At 39.0% G+C, this 19,337-nt stretch overlaps 1 protein-coding gene across 2 annotated transcripts in view; it reads left to right on the forward strand.

Annotated features, from left to right (window-relative positions):
• Window positions 1-19,337, forward strand: part of Pde4d (phosphodiesterase 4D, cAMP-specific) — a 1,338,202-nt gene that overhangs the window by 49,197 nt on the left and 1,269,668 nt on the right. The window contains exon 2 of one of the 2 annotated variants that reach the window (XM_013518413.1): window positions 14,324-14,407. The exons of the other annotated variant lie outside the window; for it this stretch is intronic. The gene's annotated coding sequence lies outside the window, so the exon portion shown is untranslated. The remainder of the gene's footprint in view (window positions 1-14,323; window positions 14,408-19,337) is intronic. 2 annotated transcript variants of the gene reach the window in all.

The following is a 19,337-nucleotide window of genomic DNA, read 5'->3' on the forward strand; positions in this document are numbered from 1 at the left end:
AGACTAGGCTTGAACTTACTATGTAGCCCAGGCTGCCCTCTAATTTATAAAAATCCTCCTGCCTCAGCCTCTCCAGTACTGGGATTATAGGCGTGCCTGGCATAAAAAAGAATTAAGTAAAAGGAACAAATCTATCAAATCATTTAAAACAGACCAATGTGAATTTCATCATGTACATCTTTTAAATTTTGTTTCAAGTTATTTCAAGACATATTTGTGCTTATGTAAATGGAATTATTTATAGCTTGTGATTGTAGAAGGTAAGCATTTACACTCTCTTTTAAACTGCCTTAGAAACATATCTAGAACTTAGTGAAAAAAAGCATAAAGCAAATGAAATGAGGCCCAATTTAACAAAATAACAGTATGTGAAGAACTAGCACATGGAGGAGATAGTTCTTTAGCTTAGCAGGAGTTCAGGAAGTACATGGGTGCATTTCCCACATTCGAGTCTGGTCTTTTCAGTTTCAACTTTTACAGCTGCATGACATCCAAGGCCATGTCAGCATGAAGAGTGGAAAGTCATCATATGGTGCTTAGTATCGCCATGTTCCCTCAGCAACGAGGAACGGTTACCACAAAGGACTGACATTTTAGACTGTCAGGATCAGACTGCTTTCCTACAGAGGCTCTGTCCCCGAGATCTGCGAGAACAGTCTTGGAGACCAGCAGTTGCCTCCCCAAACTGGATATCACTGACTATCAGAGGTGTGCCGGAGGAGTAGAGCTGTTTTGATGTCCTCTGCTCGGTCAATGGCTGACTTATGTGTGGGTTCACCGGCGATGATGACCTTCAGAGTGTTGGCTGCATCCTCCACTGATGCGGAGGGATTCCCACCCGGTCACATTTCTCTAATTTAACTTATTTCATTAGTTCTCCAATGTCAGTTACTTATACACTTGGACTTATTTTTTTATTATATTCTTCATGAGACCCAAAATTCAAGGTGTTTACTATGATTTCCTCTGATCTGTGTTCTGGATGAATCAGAGATGAAGTTAGCAGTGTTTCTTACTGTTTGAAAGCATTTGACTCATTTTTACAAATAGAGAACTTTCATGTTTTCACGGTGACACTGATGTATTCTTCTGGAAGGGTGGAATCTGTGTTCATTGTGAATCCTGAGTTTAATCAAATGCTCATACATCATAGTGTGTGTGCCTCATTGTGTGCTTCCGTGTGTGTACGTGTGTGTGTGTGTGTAAGCATGAGACCAGTGGGTTAAAATTTCATTCAAAGGAATAGATTTATTGTTGTATTAGGAGCTAAAGGATATCACTAAAAATCAGTAGATGGTTATAAAATTTTTATAAACTTATTGTATGTGTGTACTTTTATTTCTTAATAAAATTCAAATAGCTTCTCATGAAAGAGAATGATACTTCAGGAAATGTGGGAGTTGGAAGTGGGTTGGAGTTTGGTCAGACAGGAAAGGACAATTGTTAATCCTGGTGTCCCGTCACCATGGTGTTGGGCAGTGCATCTTCAGGTTGCTCTGGGAAAATCCCGCTGGAGTGACAGGGAAAAGCAAAACATGAGGACATGATTGTGTCCTGATTGGACAGAGTCCCCCAGGTCTGTGTTGTTCTAGTCAGACTTCTCTAGGGGTTAGAATCTTTTGCTTTCGGAGTCATCCGGGTTATTTACTAAGGGGAGAAATGTACCAGCCTCACTTGAGACTTCCTGAGTCAAGCTCTGTGGGGTACTGCTTGAGAATATGCATGCAAGGGAAGCTCCCAGGACAGCGCTCATGCGTGGGCAGGTTTGAGCACTGCCGGTGTCACTAATGGTGGATAGTAGGATAGCCTGAAGTGCTGTAGGAACAAAGCACATGTGCATGTCTGAGTCTGAGTGTGTTGTGCAAAAATTGTAAGATAAGATCGGGCTACTGGAATTTGCTAAGGAAGAAGTAGGATGGAAGACACATTAACCAAGTGCCAAGGACATGGCTTTAGCCCTTCCCAGAAACTCCCTTCTCTAGGGCATGAGATTCTGGAAAGCACCAGCTGGTTTGGACTAAATCCTACTTTTATGGGCTCAGTGCCTCTTGGCTCCAGGAAAGGCCATCCATAACGTTTCCTTTTAAAGTTCTGCTTACTATTTGACTTTGATTTCAGCCTCCTGTGCTCATATCCAACCCTCTTTGGTGTGTTTCTCATGGTTCTCTGGTGTCTTGGGTTTCTCATTTTCCATGCCCTTTGTTTAGGATGCCAAGCTGCAAATTTAACAGACTGAACAAGCTTTGAAGAAAACCACAGAAGCTGGAACCCTATATGATGCTTTCTGTTACATGCCCAGAATCTGCTGTACATGACAAGAATGAGGCTTTATTTACCTCTTGGGTGCACCAAGCATAAACACACTCTAATGAGAGGAAAAAAAGCCAATGGAGCATAAAAGTCCTGTCTGCCAGTGGAGAGCACTTCTTCATGGAGCTGTGGGCTCAGTGTTAGTGAGGGATCTTTTAAGGAAGTCCATAGTTTGGTGTGGCTGGGCTGGCTACACATCCTAATTAACAGGGCAGATTTGATCTTGCCTGTTGAGCTGGTGTCCATCTAGTGAAGGTCCCTTCCATGCTCAGCACTGTCCTGATTTGGATAATAAGTTAAATGGTCCCTATGAGTATTGGGGCTGAATATTTCGTGGTATTGCTACATAACTCATTTGAGTCTTTGATTTGTTCCAATTCAAGCCCATTACTTACATCCATGAGTCCAGGATAAGAGACCCTCCTATCCCAGAGCCTTGTCCTTTTTTTTTTCTTGCCTTAGCTCCACTAGTGACTGGAAGAATCTCACTGGAATGTGTGTGGACATCTAGCTTGCTTATCTACCTTTATCCACACCTATTAGGTTAATAATATCCCTTAGTTATTGTGGGGTGGTCAGGTCTGCAAACTCCTGAACAAGTGTACAGTGAAGGCTAAATAAAAGAGGCAAATGCAATGATTTCAGGGCTCCAGGCAGATCAAAGCCCTCTCACAGAATTCGAGATTCTTCTCAGCACTAAGACCAAGACCTTCCCTGGGTGGCCTGTATTTATTTAGTTATCAGAAGAAGGGAAAAGAGTACTCAAGAAGGGTAGAACCACTCAAGGACTTCTCCAAGGAAGATATTAAGTTAATCTACCCAGGAGTGAGATGCCTGAGGCTGCAGTGTTTATCTAGTTGAGGTTGGATTCAGGTGTCCTGGGCTGTGATCTTGTCTTATCTTTTGAGGTTTTGTGGCTTTATCCACCATTACAGGCCTTTGTAGGGATTAGTGACGCACAACTGTGAATCCACTGCTCATCCCCAGAAAAGGAGCCTAGGCCATGGACAGATTCACAAGTAAACATGAAAAGCCCATTGGTTAATTTAAGTCCTGCTCAAGGCTGCTTCGTAGTGCTTTCCATCACACACCCATAGGCCAACGACTGCCTATGACCAACCCCAGAGCTGACTATGCACACTGCCTGTGATGTGGACTCCCCTTGAAAGGGGAAAGACTCACAAAGGCCCTGGAAGCTGGCTTAGGGCCACTTGGGGCAGGGAATTCCAGGGTCATGAGTGCCAGAGGGAAGTTGTCACTGCAGGTGTGTTCCACAACTCAGCATGCTGGCCACATAAAGAGGACTGGCCCAAAGAGGGCAGGAGAGGGATGCTGTCGAGCACCAGCCCCGAATTAAGATTAATTGGCTCTGAAATGGCCCTATCCTTTTCATTGCAGTTTTTCAAGGATCCTGCTTTTAACCTCTCACTAAAGCAGGCTTTCTATGACATTTTCAAGCATTTGGGTTAGAAAACTTCACACATGAATAAAGCTTGCTCACCTGACTGAGGTTCAAGAGTTGCTTTCATCTGGTCTGACAGAAATCCCTTGTCCTACCCTCCAACTTCCTTGTTCTTAAATGCCAAGTGGTGAGGGTAACAACTCCATTTTTCAGGTTGAAACAAAAACAAACTATGGTTTAATGGGTTTAAAGTCATCCAAAGGGGAGACACTGCTCCCCAATATGTTTCATAGGGGAAATTTAGTGGACATTTTCTTTGCTTGCTGACCTGCTTCACCAGGTGTGTGGGTATGAAGATAGGAAATCTGTTTGCTTAGCCATTCCTGCTGTGGCTTTGTTTGTCTGAAGATCAGTCAAATGGAAAGACTTTCCTTTCTTGTGTTTACAGAATCAAATCTTTTACAGTTCTGAGATACTTTTATCTATTTATGGCACTTCTTGAGTAATTGTCAAAGTCAGAAAACACACTTTTTTCCCTTGACTTCTTAGGATTGAACTAGCTCACAGGGCATCAAAGCATCCCCTGGACTAGAAGCACTTTCCTTTCCGATGCAGACACAGGTTGTGCACTATACAATCTTACAGAGGAATTTCACAGAGCGTATGAATAGGGTCATACGAAGTGGCAGCCCTGCCTATGTCTGTGCAGAACAGGGCTCCCCTCAACTCTGTACTTCCCAACAGGTCTAATTTCTTTCCTCTTTCTCTCATCATCCTATGGAAAAGATGGATATTTGAAAAGAGAAATTGAAAATCTTATTGTTTTATACATTTTAACCTTTTTAAAAGAGTACTTACTCATCTAATATTGACATAAAAAGGAAGAGAGGAGCCATTAAGAGCTGATCATTAGATAACCAATGATTTCCCAACAGTTCCACCAGAAAAGTTTTATAAAACCCTATTCTATGCTGGGGGTAAACTAGCTTCCTTGGGATATGAATAGCTATGGCTTTTCTATTGTGATACACAATTAATATGTGATTTCCCTGAAATTAATAGTGTGAAGGGACCCTTCAAACACCCATCTGCCAGTACCCACTGGTAACCAATAAAACCAATAAAACTGCTTGGGGTAATTAGTTGTCCACTAGAAAGCTACTCTTTGTATCTAAGCCTCAAAGAAGCATGCCTGACTTTATTTGGTTATAACAAGGGATTAAACTCGGCAGGGATTACTGACCAGATAGTTGCCCATCACATTTTCGGTTTTCAGTGGCTGCAGAATGAGGAGGGGCATGGTTGGATTGCAGAGGAAGTGTTAGATGGGTCCTGAGGTTGCTCTGTGTGTGGTTCCTCTTATTATTCTGTGCTATTACCACGTCACTCCTTTGACTATTGGAAACTTCCATTCTTAATGATTTGATTCATCCTTACCAACCCAGCCTCCCATGACAGCCTGAAGACCAGACTTAATGAAGTTCAGATATATTTTAAGTCTCTTTTATCAAGCCTGAGAGAGAATTTCATGAGGCTGTGCTGACTTAAGTGCCTGGAAAGAACACCCAACATGGGAATTTTGATGTATAATGAAGCCCAGGGAGGGTTAGGCTTCATTCCAAAATGCTGCAAATAGATAAAGTTTAAACAAGCAAACATGACACACATCCTTAACTATTTTCCAAAGGGGGAAAAAAAACCACTAGAAGAGAGGTAATTTGCAAAGAAAAACAAGTAGTAAGTGAATAGTGCATAGCTCGAGCAGTTGTCACAGTTGCCAAGTGAAGCATCTGACACATATTAGAAACTCAATAAAATATTTACTAACTGAGGACACAAATGGGTCTTATCTACTCTGAGAAATTGCGAAGCAGGGAATACCTGCTGTAAATGCTTACCCAACCATTCACTTTGAGCACTGCTGGGTTGTATGCTCTCCAAGACATACTTTGTGTTGGTATTTTCTGAAACATATCCTGCTTTACAGATAACACTGAGAATTGAAGTATTAAGCAATCTCCTCATGGCATTAGAACTGGAATTTGAACAAATGCCTTCTGGTTCTGGGGCTAGGGTTCTTTCGGGAATAGCAAGGGTTACCTGTTTCTTCAGAACAAGGTGAAGAAGAGCTGGAAAGCTGCTGGTGGAATCACTACTCATTCATGTGTAGAGAACAGAAAAGCTAATCCTTGAAGACCTAGACACACTTTCAGACAGCCTTCAGAAGACCCAGGTATAGAACAATGAGGGAGAAGAGAAGAAAGGAATGTGTCTGCTTTCTTACAGGCCATTTCTTTTGCTGTTCAGGCCAAGTCTTATATTTCTTAATCAATATTCTAGGCAAAGCTTATAACAGATGAGACTTTGAAATATAATGGAAACCAGGAGGGAAAGGTCTTATAATTGATGCTTTTGGATCATTGTCTTAATTTATACTACTATTAAAGCTTCTTTTTTTTTATTTCTCATAGAGTCTGTCTCTTTACCTGAACTGCAAACTTATCAGGACAAATTTTTTTCTTTCTCTTTTGTTCTTTGTTCTGTTAATCAGCTTTCCATTACGGTGGCAAATGCCTGAGATACACAATTTAAAAGGAGGAAATATTTATTTTGGATCATGGTTTCTGAGGTTCATTCCATGGTCATTTGGTTGTGTTACTTTGGGAGTGCATTGTGGAGGAGGCAAACTACCTTACAGTGGACAGGAAGTAAAAAAGAGAGAGGGAGGGACTGCCTCCAAGGGAACAGCTTCAAGCATCTCACTTCCTTCCACTAGGTGCCACTGGTAAAGGTGCCACTGCCTCTGAATAGCTCTATAGGTTGGTAGCCAAGCCTTTAGCATTTGGCCCTTTGGGGAACATTTACAATCTAAACCATAACACTTGTACTTTATCCATACATAGTAGCCTCTCTATGGGGCAAACAGTTACTACATGGTACATTCAAGGTATTTCAGAAAGTGGTGTGTCCCCACTGGCCTGACTCCATTTTTGCAATTTATGCTTTCTGTTAGAGTATTCCCTACTGATTAAGGAATGATGCATTCATCAGGTCTTGTTGGCAGTGTTAATTAATTTGGACAGATGATCTCGTCCACTGATAATACTCACTAATCCATTGGTAAATGGTAGTTAGTTTATTTTATTTATTAATTGGCACTAAGTAAATGCCCCCCCAAATGTGAAAAAAATGGTGACAGAGAAAATAGAGATACTGAGCACTTTTTGGGAAAGGGAATATTATGTTCCTACAGGGGACAATTCATGTATCATGTTGAGATGTTACAAGAAAGGAGAGTAAGAGACAAGGCTCACTAAATGTGATATCTTGACTTGAGTCAGTCTTGGCCTGTGAGTTTTTAGACTAAGAGGAGGGAGAAGTGAGACACAAATTTTGCTCTCTGCTTTGCCACTAACAACTCACAAAGGCTCTCTCTGTGCTAGCTTGTTCAGAAACCATCCGTATGTGGTGTTTAGGGTTTTCTTGCAAAGGAAATCCATCATCTGGTGCTAAAAGTGGCAGAACCTCCATGATATTAAAATTAAAATCATGCAGTCAATTGAGCTTTAGTACTCAGATTGGTTATTTTTACTGTATAGTACAACCTAGTCCTATTTATTCTGGCTTCTTGGCATATGAGGTATAGTGAATTGCAATTTCTGGCTGACTCAGATTAAAGACTAAACAGATCAACAGAAACACCCTTAGACATGGGACAAGAGGCTCTTTCTGCATATCTTCTTTTTAGAGGGCTCTTCTCACCGTCCTGCAGCTATCCCAAGCTCCATGGAAAGAAGATTCTTCAAAGCAAAGGGGATATTTTCAACTCAATATCTCTATTTCTGAACTACACAGTATCACAGTTCCCTGCTTAAGTGATTCCACAACTACTTCCACGACCTGGTGCATCTCAGTTGGGAGTCCAGTCTCCTCGGGGTGAACCAGACCACATGTGAGAGTGTTCCTAGACTAAAGATTGTGGAGCCATGGGTGGATCTTTGATGTGTGAACTGAGGAATGCTGAGGGTGTGCACAATTGCAGAACAGAAGTGAGGCTGGGAGAGAGAAGTCAGTGAGCTACCACCTGGAGACATTCAGCCGCACAATTTTTTTTCCAGTGGGAAACTATTTAAAAGTCAACTCTCCTTGATTATGAAGTGTGTCCTAAGGAGTAAGTGCACTTTAATTCACCACTGAGATTCTTGTATGTCTTCCTGGTCTGCATGTAGAGCAACAGTGGTTATCATTCTATAGGGTCTAATGGCATTGGAAGTAGGTATGACTTCTCCACAGGTGTTCTTAGGGTGTTGCTACTGGTGGAGGTGGTAGCCACTATGATTTTATGAACTCTGACATTTTTTTCTTGTAAATTTTTCCTTTTCTTTGAATCCTGATATATAAATGTGTGTACATTTATTTTAGTAAGTTGAGTATTCTAGCTAGTTGTGTTTGGTTATTTCTTACTGTATTCACTCTTGCTACATGTTCAGAGTATAAATGATTTCATAGGTGCATCTTTTACCTATTTGCCCTCTTTATTATAATGTATGATTTTCAAACTGTGGAAGATTATTCCTATGCCTCTTTAAAATGCAGTCTGTCTTTGTTTCTTTCCTTTCTCCCATCCTTGAAGATACATTGATGCCTACCTATGTTCCAGGCCCTGTGCTAGAATTTCTTTGGGATAATTTTTTAATAATAACATTTTATGGTCTAAAATGTCATCATGTAGCATGATTTCTTTTATGTGAAAAACCCTGAGTATTAATAAAGAGCAAAATGGAAGAGAGGTAATAAGAGATGGAGATTCCATAGACCATGTGGAATGGGAGGGGGAATCTGTGAATCGGGGAAGAAAGGAGGGCGGGAGGGAAAATGAAAGTAAAAAGGACGAAGGTGTGATATATATATGTACCTGTTGCCCATCCTGAATGCATTTATTATGTATTGCACACACATACTAATGAAAAAAAGGAAAAATAAAATGTCATCATCTACTGTTTAATAAACCCCCATGTTTTAGAAGATTTAAAGTTATCCTTTTAATGGTCACATATTTTACTTTTGTTCTGGAGAGAATTAGGTATTTGTTGCTATGCAAAATGTACATGTGAAAGACTTAAAAGTATAAGCTATATGACTAGAGCTGCAAATTGTTATTTAGACCACTTTGTCTCTCTCACTGAATGTACTCTTCTCTTTCTGTAAGTTCTGTTCTTGTTACTGGCCCCAGGTCTAGTTGCTCACAGCCCAAATCCATACTTACATGAGACTTGATGGGAAAGGAATCAAGTACAGGGAAGGACAGGCCCTGAGAAGATGTAGGGACTATCAACCTCACAGCTTCACGCTGGGGAACTGAAGTATGCAAAAGGGCTCTTGGAGGGAAGCAAAGTAGGTACAGGGTAATGAGCAGGAAGACCATGGCTAGGGTCTTCATTATCTAGGGCAGTGATGGCGAACCTTTTAGAACTTGCAGTGATGCAAGCAGTCTGCTGTGGCACGCGTGCCTTAGGTTTGCCACCACTGACAGAGCATATGTCTCCCGTTTTTCCCCCTCTGGCCAGAACATCAAAATCAACCTTGACCTCCTATGGTCTACTATACACATATTACTTTTCTGCACATTAGACATCGAAACAATTTAGATGCTGTGTGTTAGTTGATGCACAGGATTGAAGAATAAGATGGGTGTTTTGCAGTCAGATGTCATCTGAGGGTAACCAGATGTTCTGTGTTCTGTGCACCTAAAGAAAAATGACTTAGCAGTTAATATTTAATCATCTTGGTGTGGCTTTTCTTTAGAATTTAAGATGCTGGGCAAAGGAGTGGGGAAGTAACTCTGCAATAGGCAACTTCCAAAGCAGTGGCCACTGTTAAGTTGTCTTTTCCAAAATCACAGTCTCATCTCTTTCCCTAAATTCTTTATCCTGTTCCATACCCTTACCCAGCCTTATCTCTGGGTTTTCGCTCTTCCTTATGCTCTTTCCCTCTGCCATATTTCTTTGCTCCACATCTTGGCTTCTTTCCTCATTCAGTACCCCTTTGTCTTCCTTTATGTTTATATCCACCACGGGAGCAGCCAACCATCTTTTAAGGAAACCATTGACATGTAAATGTGAGGTCCCAAGTTGAAGAGCTAGAGAATCACAGGGTTCGGAGTTGTCAGGACCTTGCAGATAGATCAGCTAGCAGGTCCTTTTCATTTTTCCCTGAGAAGACTGATCTGGTGATTATATAATTTCCCCAAGGCTACAAAATGACCAGGCCTTATATACCTGTTTTTCTAGTCCAATGTTATTTTTCTTCATGATAGCTTCTGACAATATGTAGGTGAAAATAAGGTATCATGAGTTTTGGAGTTATCTATTCCTACGGTACCAAGGAAATAACAAAATCTCTCCTAGTCTAGGACATGCACATCAAAGAACATAGATATCCTGATAAGTCATTCCTCGAAAGTTCACAATAAGATACTCAGTAAAAACTACGGATAGTAAGTTCAGACGAGAGACTGCAGGAAGCAGTATACTTGAATCAGAGGGTAGAGAAGCACATTTGTCAAATATGTAGCAGAAGAGCTATGGACCTTACACATGGAAAAATGTTTAAAAAATAAAGAAGTTTAGCCTTTCCCTTGATTTTTCATGTTTTTAAATTTATAGCAACATGTACAACTTATCTTCATGCATAAATTAAGATTAGTATATTGTACTCTCATTTATTTAAGTTAATACAAATTTAAAACTCTTCAGACAAGACCAGCTGCAATTATACTTCTAAAGATCTCCTTTTTATCATTATTTACAGCTAACAAGACATTTATGATCTCTTTTTGGTTGTCTCTAGTGAGGCATTTTTGGCAATGCTTTCCTTGCTTGAAATTCTTGTATGTGTAGAAATCTAGTTAGGAAAATGAATAAGTAAATAACAGTTCCTAAGAGTATAATCTGTCCTTTGTGACATAAATTGATCTCTATTCACATCTGTGGAATAATTCCCAGCTTTGCAGTTAAATACTCTGAGATATATAAGCAAACATGCCAATATTCTTCCTACTCTAGGATAATCCAAACAACCTTCTTTTTCAACAAACTATATATGCTTTTAAGTAGATACATCATTTTCTCAAAATCGAGGTTGTGGGTGATTTTGAACCTGGAGTTTTTGCAGAAAATGGACCATTTGATGGGAGAAACTTGACCTTATTTTATCTTTTACTGTTGTCTTTTTTTTTTTTTTTACTGTTGTCTTAAGAAAATATAAAGATGCTACTCTGAAATAGTTTTTAAAATCATTTTGTTATTGTCCTGTGTAGCTGTGTGCTTTGTTTTCTCAGATCTGTTTTAGTAGTCTGGAATATTTTCTGAAGTGACTTTTTTAAATGTTAAGAAATCTTCCCCCTTTCATGATGTAACTATTGCCTCTGGAATGCCATGGATATTTGATTTTCTTCTACTGTCACTTATGGCAGTCATTACATTTCACTTTATTTTATAAGAGTTTAGTAGGTAAATATGTCTTCCATACTGAATTTTAGACTTTTTGAGGGTAGGGTCTATATTGTTTTCTTTACTCAGTGCATTTCATTTGATTGGTGAGATGCTTGTGAACTCAGTGAATGCAGGTGAAATATATATTGCTTTCTGAGAGTACACTAAGGGTTAGCCAGGTCACACCTGTCAGAAGATGCAGAGACAGTGTGCTTATACTGTGCTGTACTTTATGACGATGCTCTGAGCAAAAGGAAGTGAAAAAATAGGTGTGTTGTCCAACCTTTTCTCAGGGCAGTTGAAAATTTAATTCAATATGATCAATCATACTGAAAATGAATGGGAAATGAGATGACACTTAGATTAACTGAAAACGATTCTGGATATTTTCCACCTATACTTACCAATTTCCAGAGGCTGAGTATTCTTCATTATAGAACATTCAAGTCCTGAGGATTTTCTTGTTATTTCTCATTTAATTGCTTATTAATCTTTTTAAAGAGGAGGGATAAGAAATATGGCTTTGCTTTTGGCCTTAATTAAACTTTCCCATGAAATTGTTTGAATTCTCTTTGACCTTTTGAGAAAAACTGTTTGTTCCCTTTTTCTGTTTTTTTGATATTGGTTGGAAAGATTCCTTATTGTTGTCATTACATATTAGATAATAATGCCAATTTTGTTTCACTTTTATGCACCTTTAATTTTTCAACAAGCCTAGCAAAACACCATCCACCTATTCCAGTCAGTAAAGATCCTCTCACCAGTCATGTAACAGAATGTTATTAAATTGAGAGCACTTTAGGTTTAGTTTTCCTCTTTTGGCTTTGTAAATTCCAGCAGCCCCAGTAGAGGGTCCAATGGAATTACAGATACAAGGGACTGCTACTTTTGGCTTCTACAACTAAAGTCCATTTATTCTGGAAGGTTTCTCCCTTGGTAGGAATAGGGTGGTTTCAGAATCCTGATCAATAGACTTTTGGTCAAATCCAGTCTTTGACCCCTCTGTGGGTGGGAAATAAAAAGATCTATGATGACTTCCTAAAGACCTCTAATTATTGAGAAAACTGGGAATAATACAATTAGAACTTGGATTTCTCCTATTATGAATATATTCTTTGCTATGAACTCACTTGTAGCCAACTCATGCAGTTTTAGAGAGAACAGAGAACAACAAAGGAGACAGTGGCAAACAAGATGGCAGCAGAGAGTAGGGAAAGTATAAACTCCTTATGTAGCTTTTATTTTCTTTGAACATATACAGATGCTGGCAAGGAACAGGGCTGTTCTTCTAGCACAGGGTGCTTGAAATCCTGCTGATGTAGTGTATGGTGGAGTCACTTCATTTACTCCTGGAGCATGTGCTAGGTTCTTGCTGGGTGCAGAGCACTCTCTGTGACACTTCAAAAATTCCGATTTTCACTTTTGACCCACCTTCTATATTGCACAACTTGTTTTTTTTTGTGATTTCTGCCTTTACTTCCTCATTTATAGGTAGGATACAGTAATAGTAATGCTTAATAACCTCACAGGAAACTCCAGTTTGATTAATAGATGAGCCAACTTAGTCCAAAAACCCACATGAAGACAGAAGGACAACAGTTATATATTATAGTCAAATAAATGCTAGCCTTATTGTCTGCAGACTAAGATAGTGCCATGTTTATGGCCGATTATCTTCACCAGTTCAACTTGACCAGTTCAGTGAACTTCGTACTTAGAATTTGTATTGTGAGAAAAATAGGAAGCATAATATTATCTGTAAATTACATTTGCTAAAGTTGAGATTATGTGATTCTCCCCGTTTATTTTGATACAAATTATAGATACAGGTTTTTCAGTCTCTAACCTTGTATTTTCATTTAATTGTTTTACATAGAAATCTTGGATATCAAAGTTACTATTTTAATGGCTCACTCCTTGCTCCTGTCCCTGTCTCCTCATTATAAAATAAATGACCTTTATTCTTCACTTTGCTGTAAATTCCATGTATCCAAACTAGGCTCGGGATGGGTTAATGAGCAATTATATATTATTATTAACTTGGCATTAGACTTTATATCAAATTGGACAGAATACTTTTTGAAGAATTAGAAAATAATAAAGTACAATTAATACCAACATTATATGAATATTGATCATGACTTTACACTTTTTTGGTCTTTTATTTTTGAGATAGCATTTCACTATGGAGTTCAAACTGGCTTTGAACTCACTCTGTAGCGCAGGCAGGCCTGGAACTCAGAGCGATCCTCCTGCCTCAGTCTCCTCAGTGCTGGGATTACAGGCATGCACCATCACACCTGGGAACTTTACCATTTTTGATGCATATATATAAGTTTAATATTGGGACACGTGACTACTGAACATATTCTAACCACTCCTTTAAAAAAGTAAGTCTTGTAATAAGCTTGTTTATGTTTCATTTGTCTTTTTTTCACAAAGTGTGGCTTAAGAATTAGGTATGTGAACTTCTGATTGTTTAGATTACAGTTAAACAAGATTTTACTTTAGTTTCTTTTATTATGATTAGCAAGAATAATGGTTTCTTACTTTTCAGTTCCATTTATGAGGAACGTGTTTCTTTCAAATCACCAGATGAGAACTCCTTACTAACCCTCTCATAGGATTTTTGTGCTTGAATTTCTGGTTTTACAAAACCTTCTAAGACTTTTTCCAAGTAAACTTTAAAAATGGGCTCCAGAGATTAAAATAAGCAAAGTAGTAGTTTTTGTGTTAAAGCCTTTTAAAATATGTTTTCATGAGGCGGTGTGTGGGGGCTAGGGGGAGAACAAACAAGACCCAGAATCACCTAAGCAGAACTTAAAAGGTGTTGTGCTAACATGCTTGCTAATAATTATTTAGGCAGTTTTATGTAGGCTCTTTGGAAATTCTAGAAGCTGTTCCATTTCAGGCTTAATGTAGTTGGATCATAAATAAATATCAGATACCTTCTGGAGACTTTAGAAACTAAACATTATGCAAAGGCCACCTTCTGTTGCGTCAGGGGCTTGAATTGTTTTCATTAAAATATCTGCAGTGAGAGTGCTAAGATTAGATGGGCTGTTAGCTCCCCTTTTTTTTCCTGCTATCGAATGTCAGAGATTTGTATTGTTGGCAGGAACTGAAATTTCATTTTCCTTGGCTGAATTCTGGTGCTGGGTCCTCTGAAGTAACTCTCCCGTTCCAGATTTTTCTGCTCAAGGTAAGTCAGAAAAGGGATCTCGGGAGTGGAGGGTGAGTTCGTGGATGGAGGGTGGAGGGAACCAAATGAGTGTCTGCAGAATGAAAGTGAATATCTTTGTCTGCCTGGATGCATGAGAAACAGGCAAACCTTTCACATAGCCTGAACCCCCCACTGGTGTGATTATCAAGAAGTATGCATGGGCAGAATAGGCAGCAAAATGCTTTACGCTATGTGTGAGCAGGTGTCTTTGTGCCTGCTTTAAATTTATGGACTAATAACACTCTGTTCCAAGAGATGCTGTCAGGACTCATAACACCACAGTTTTGTTTTAAATTACTCTGGTAAATGGATGATTTTGCTTTTAAATAAGAAATTCCAAATCTAAAGGAACAGTCACATGTAATTTAATTTATGAAGAGGATGCCTTTTTCCATCGATGCAGATTTCAGAATTGATTAATTGCATTTTCTCTTAATAAAGTACCATTCAGTATTTTCTCCTACTTGGAAGGTAAATATCAACACAGTAGATTCAAGCAAATTTTATGAGTGAGATTACAAACATATGATAATAAGCAAAATTGTGATGGGAACCAACTAAAATAGTCAAGCTAGAATACACTATCACTAAGTTTAAGATACATACGTGCAAAGAACCGGGTAGTATTACATATATCTCAGAGGTTACCCTCCCTGGAAGTTAGTAGCCATAAGTCCGCTGAAATCAATCGAGCACAGTTGAGAACAATTTCATGCTATTCCCTGGAAAAACTGGAACTGTTAGCTTGGTGAGTTTCTCAAGTCCTCAGTTTATACTCTGCTTACCTCTGCTAATGTATGTTGGTCTTAAATAAAACAGAGCAGCAAATATTTATAGTGAGTTTTATACGTCTTTGGGATTTTTCCTTCTCCACCATTGGTAAATAGCATATTTTCCCTCTCCAATCTGTGACCTTTGAGATAGCTTCCCTCATTAAACACACGCTCATTTGTGTGGGTGTTTGTGTTCTCTTTTTTTTCCTATTTCAAAGCAACTCCTTTTCTTCTACCTCATATTCAGTTGGTTTTGGCATACAGTAAGGTCTCTGATGAAACTTCTGTCTGTAGTTTTGAGAAGCACTCAGAAGCAAAGGAATTAGCATTCAGGAAGATAAGCTCGCAAGTGCAAACTAAGTAGAAACATATTTTTCCACTGTGGATTATGTATAAACGTCACTGCTTGGAACCCACACTGACATATCTCAAAATAAAATACAGGTTGGTTGCGATATAACTACTCTAAAACTTATGATGTGGTTTTATTGATTGCTAAACTCGTCTGTATGATGTCTGTAGATTTTCAAAGAAACATATGCCTCTTGATTTGTTCTATACAAACTGCAGTTCCTAGGACTCAGCGTGCTTTAGAAAGCTGGAGGCCACTAGAAGATGTCCAGTTGCTCCTGTGCTGGGCTACGCCTCGGCCATCGTCACATGGTTGTCAGGCCATCGATCTGAGGCAGTATTTTCCTACTTTCAATCTATGCCACTCTTAGAGAGCTTGCAGTGGTCCCAAGAGAGTGAAGCTGCAGACACACACCTTTATCTTGTACATTCATCATTTCCACCTCTAACTTTATAGTTTTCCTGTGCTCAGCCCTGATTTGTGGGCTGAATATTGACAGGAGGAGGGGGAGGATTAGGTTGAAGAGATAAGATAAAGAGATAATATTAAGAGTGACCCTGCAACATTGGTGGTATTGGATCAGGGCAGTGAAAGGGTTAGAGAAGCCTGATTCTCTGTCCCAATTCTGTAACTAACACCGATCTATGAGTCAGTCTATTGGCTTGCTTAGTGTCGTGTATTTTTTCTATTGTTATTTCTACAATTACTGCCAATAAATACTCTTAATGATATAAGGATCATTGCAACTGTATTTACTTCAGAATAGTACCTCAATCAACCTATATTCCCTTGTGTAGGTATGATAGTGGGTCGTGGTAGTTTAGTATATGATTATATAAAAAGCTGCATGCCCTACTTTTAACAAACTAGTGAGAACATTTATCCAAGCTTTATATATTCTTCTATAATATAATATATTACATTTAAATATGTTTGTGGTTAGATAGCATTCATTTATCAAATCAAATTTAAATTTTTTGCCACCACAAAAATTACCATATGGTAGCTGGTAGCTAAATCAGACTGATTTCCTTAGGATATACTTCTAGAACTGGAGTTTGTAGGATAAAAGTATACTTATTATAAAGGTCCGATTATTTTTGTCAAATTGCTCTCCAGAAAATCTTTCCATTCTATTTATTCTCCTATCAGTGGTGCAGGGGAGGACATATCTTTCCCATATCTTAAGTAGCACTTAAAAAACAAAAACAAAAACTTTGCCAATCTGATATCAGAGAAATGGCTTCTAATATAGTTTTATTGGAATTTCTTGAATTACTAGAGAGGTTGGACATTTTTTCCTTTGCAAATTGCCTATTAATCTACTTTGCTTATTTTTCTTTTAGGATATTTATTTTCAATTAATTTTATTGATGTTTTTGAGGTACTGTGAATAGTGTTCTGTTTGCTTATGGTTTGTCTATAATTTAAATATTTTTCCCAGTTTCTTAGTTACCTTTTGACGTTTTCCCTTTGGCATATATTTACTTGAGAGATTTTTGTACATGTAGGTAAGCCTTTTTGTTTTCATTGTGCTGAGGAAATTTACCAGCGTTATCTCTTTAATAAAAATTTAAGTCAATAACAAGGTGTTATTAAGTAGGGACAGTATTCCACAGCAGATCTTAGGACTTCATTATTTTGCCTAAATGAAAACCAGTGCCTGACCAGCAGCAGCTCCCTGGCACTGGTTGTCTTTCAAGGTTTCTATTTTTGGTGTTAATGCGGTAAGGACTTCACTGTCCCAAGATGCCACACATTTTCCCTACATTTTCTTTTAGTGCTATTCTTGTTTTTTTTTTCATTTAACTCTTAATCTATCTGGAATTTATTTTGATGTACAGAGTATTGGAATTTAACTTCACATTTTCCCAGATAGTTATCCACTTGTACTGAAAATGATTTGCTAAATAATCCATCCTTTGCTTTTCAAATTTTACCTTGAAAAAATAATAAAAACTCAATATCTAGATTTCTGATCCTTTTTGTTTTTTTCTTTATCTTTTATGGTCAGCATCATATTGTTGTACCTATTCTAATGCATTTAAATACTTAATACCTTGAATTACTTATCTTTTTTGAAAAATTCTTGGCAATTTCTTTCATCATCGTCCTACTGGATGGTGGCCACATTCTTCCCTTGGCTTTACTTTCATTCACAATGGCCAAGAATTGGCCACGTTATTGTTCTAACACACAAATTGGATCATATTACTTCCCTGTTTGTTGCATATGCTTCCAGCTATTTTGGAAACTAAAAATGGGCTCTTTGCCCACAGTAGAATTTTGAAACAGAGATCTAAGCAGTTTCTGAACTTCAGAATATATGTGATGTTGTAGTTAGAGTATACAAGGGAAAATATTTAATACAGGACACATAATTTATAGGGTTATTTTATAATGTTCACTCAAAGAGTCAAATGCAAAGGAGTACAGGAGATCTATCTACACACTGGATTCCAAATAATCCAGCTGAGGGCCTGGATCCCACAGCAATGTCCTGCACAAGTCCATTTGAAGACCTAGAGCCCATGACAATGTCCTCTACGAGTCCAACTGGAGGATGTGAGCCCACAACATGTCATGGACGTCTGTACCAAGGATCTGCACTGGGAAAGCTCAAAGGTTCGTGGTCAAAGTTAGAAAATATGTGCCAGTGGGATGAAGGATCAGTGCCAGCAGGCTGTGGGATCTGCATTGGAGCCAGGAAACGACATTCAAAGTAAGGATAAAAGCACCTCCGAAGAGAACTGCAGCCATCCTCAGCGACAGTGAGGACCCGAGTACCTCTGATGATGAGAACAGCTGAGTTATTATCGGGAAAGCCAGTGATCCTCTCCAGGAGGATCAACAGCACACCATCTTCCTTGCCAGTTCTCCTTTTATGCTGTTGGCAGTGATCCTCAGGTGGGCCTTCCACACCCGGCACCATGCTGATTCAGTTCAGCTGGGTGTTACAAGTGAACCATTAGTTAATGCACACATGTGGGCACTGTATGCACTATCTGGGGAATTTTTTTCCTGAGAAGAAGGCTCATATATTTATAGATTTTGAAAAAGCCTTAACCCTGAACTGTGGGAAGGAAGCCAGCTCCTCAGAAGGGCTCATAAGCAGTGGGCCCACCATAGTGGAACTTGCTTTCCTGCCCACATTTTCCCTTTCCACTCTCCCATATCCTTCTGCTCCCAGCTCAGCCTGAATTGCTTATAGTTCTCTGGAAAGTGTGCTGACTCATGCTTCAGGGCCTCAGTACTTGTTACTCTTTCTGTTCAAGTGCCCCGCGCCCCCACACCTTATCCATCTGAAACATCACTACTTTTCTTTCAAGTGACAGTCCAGTGGCTACCTCCTCTCTGAAACCTTACCTGATCCTTGTAGACAGAGTCGGTCACCCTCTTCTGCACTTTTAACCAATACTTAGTCTGTAATTACTGTTATCCTATACCCTTCTTCACCCTGCACTGCACTATCTATGAGAGGAAGGACTGGGTCAGGGGCCCAGTTCCTGGCACATCATGGGAACACACTAAATGCTTGAGTAACAGATGCATGGAGGTAAGAAATGGATGGATGGGAGGACATGGAGCTAGTGGAATCCCTGGCAGGGGGTTGCTGGATGGAACACTGCAGAAGAAAAACAGCCTGTTATTAAAGAAAAAGGACTAGCTCTTAGTTTATTAGAAATGAGGGGAGAGTGAGTGAAGCTGTTGCAACTTTGAAATGATGTATTAATAAACTGAACTTAGCATTCTGAAGATCCTTAAGTGGAAAAAGCTTGGAAAA

This window comes from Chinchilla lanigera, unplaced genomic scaffold (genome assembly GCF_000276665.1).
Source record: "Chinchilla lanigera isolate Chin_1 unplaced genomic scaffold, ChiLan1.0 scaffold00045, whole genome shotgun sequence".
Lineage (NCBI taxonomy): Eukaryota > Metazoa > Chordata > Mammalia > Rodentia > Chinchillidae > Chinchilla > Chinchilla lanigera.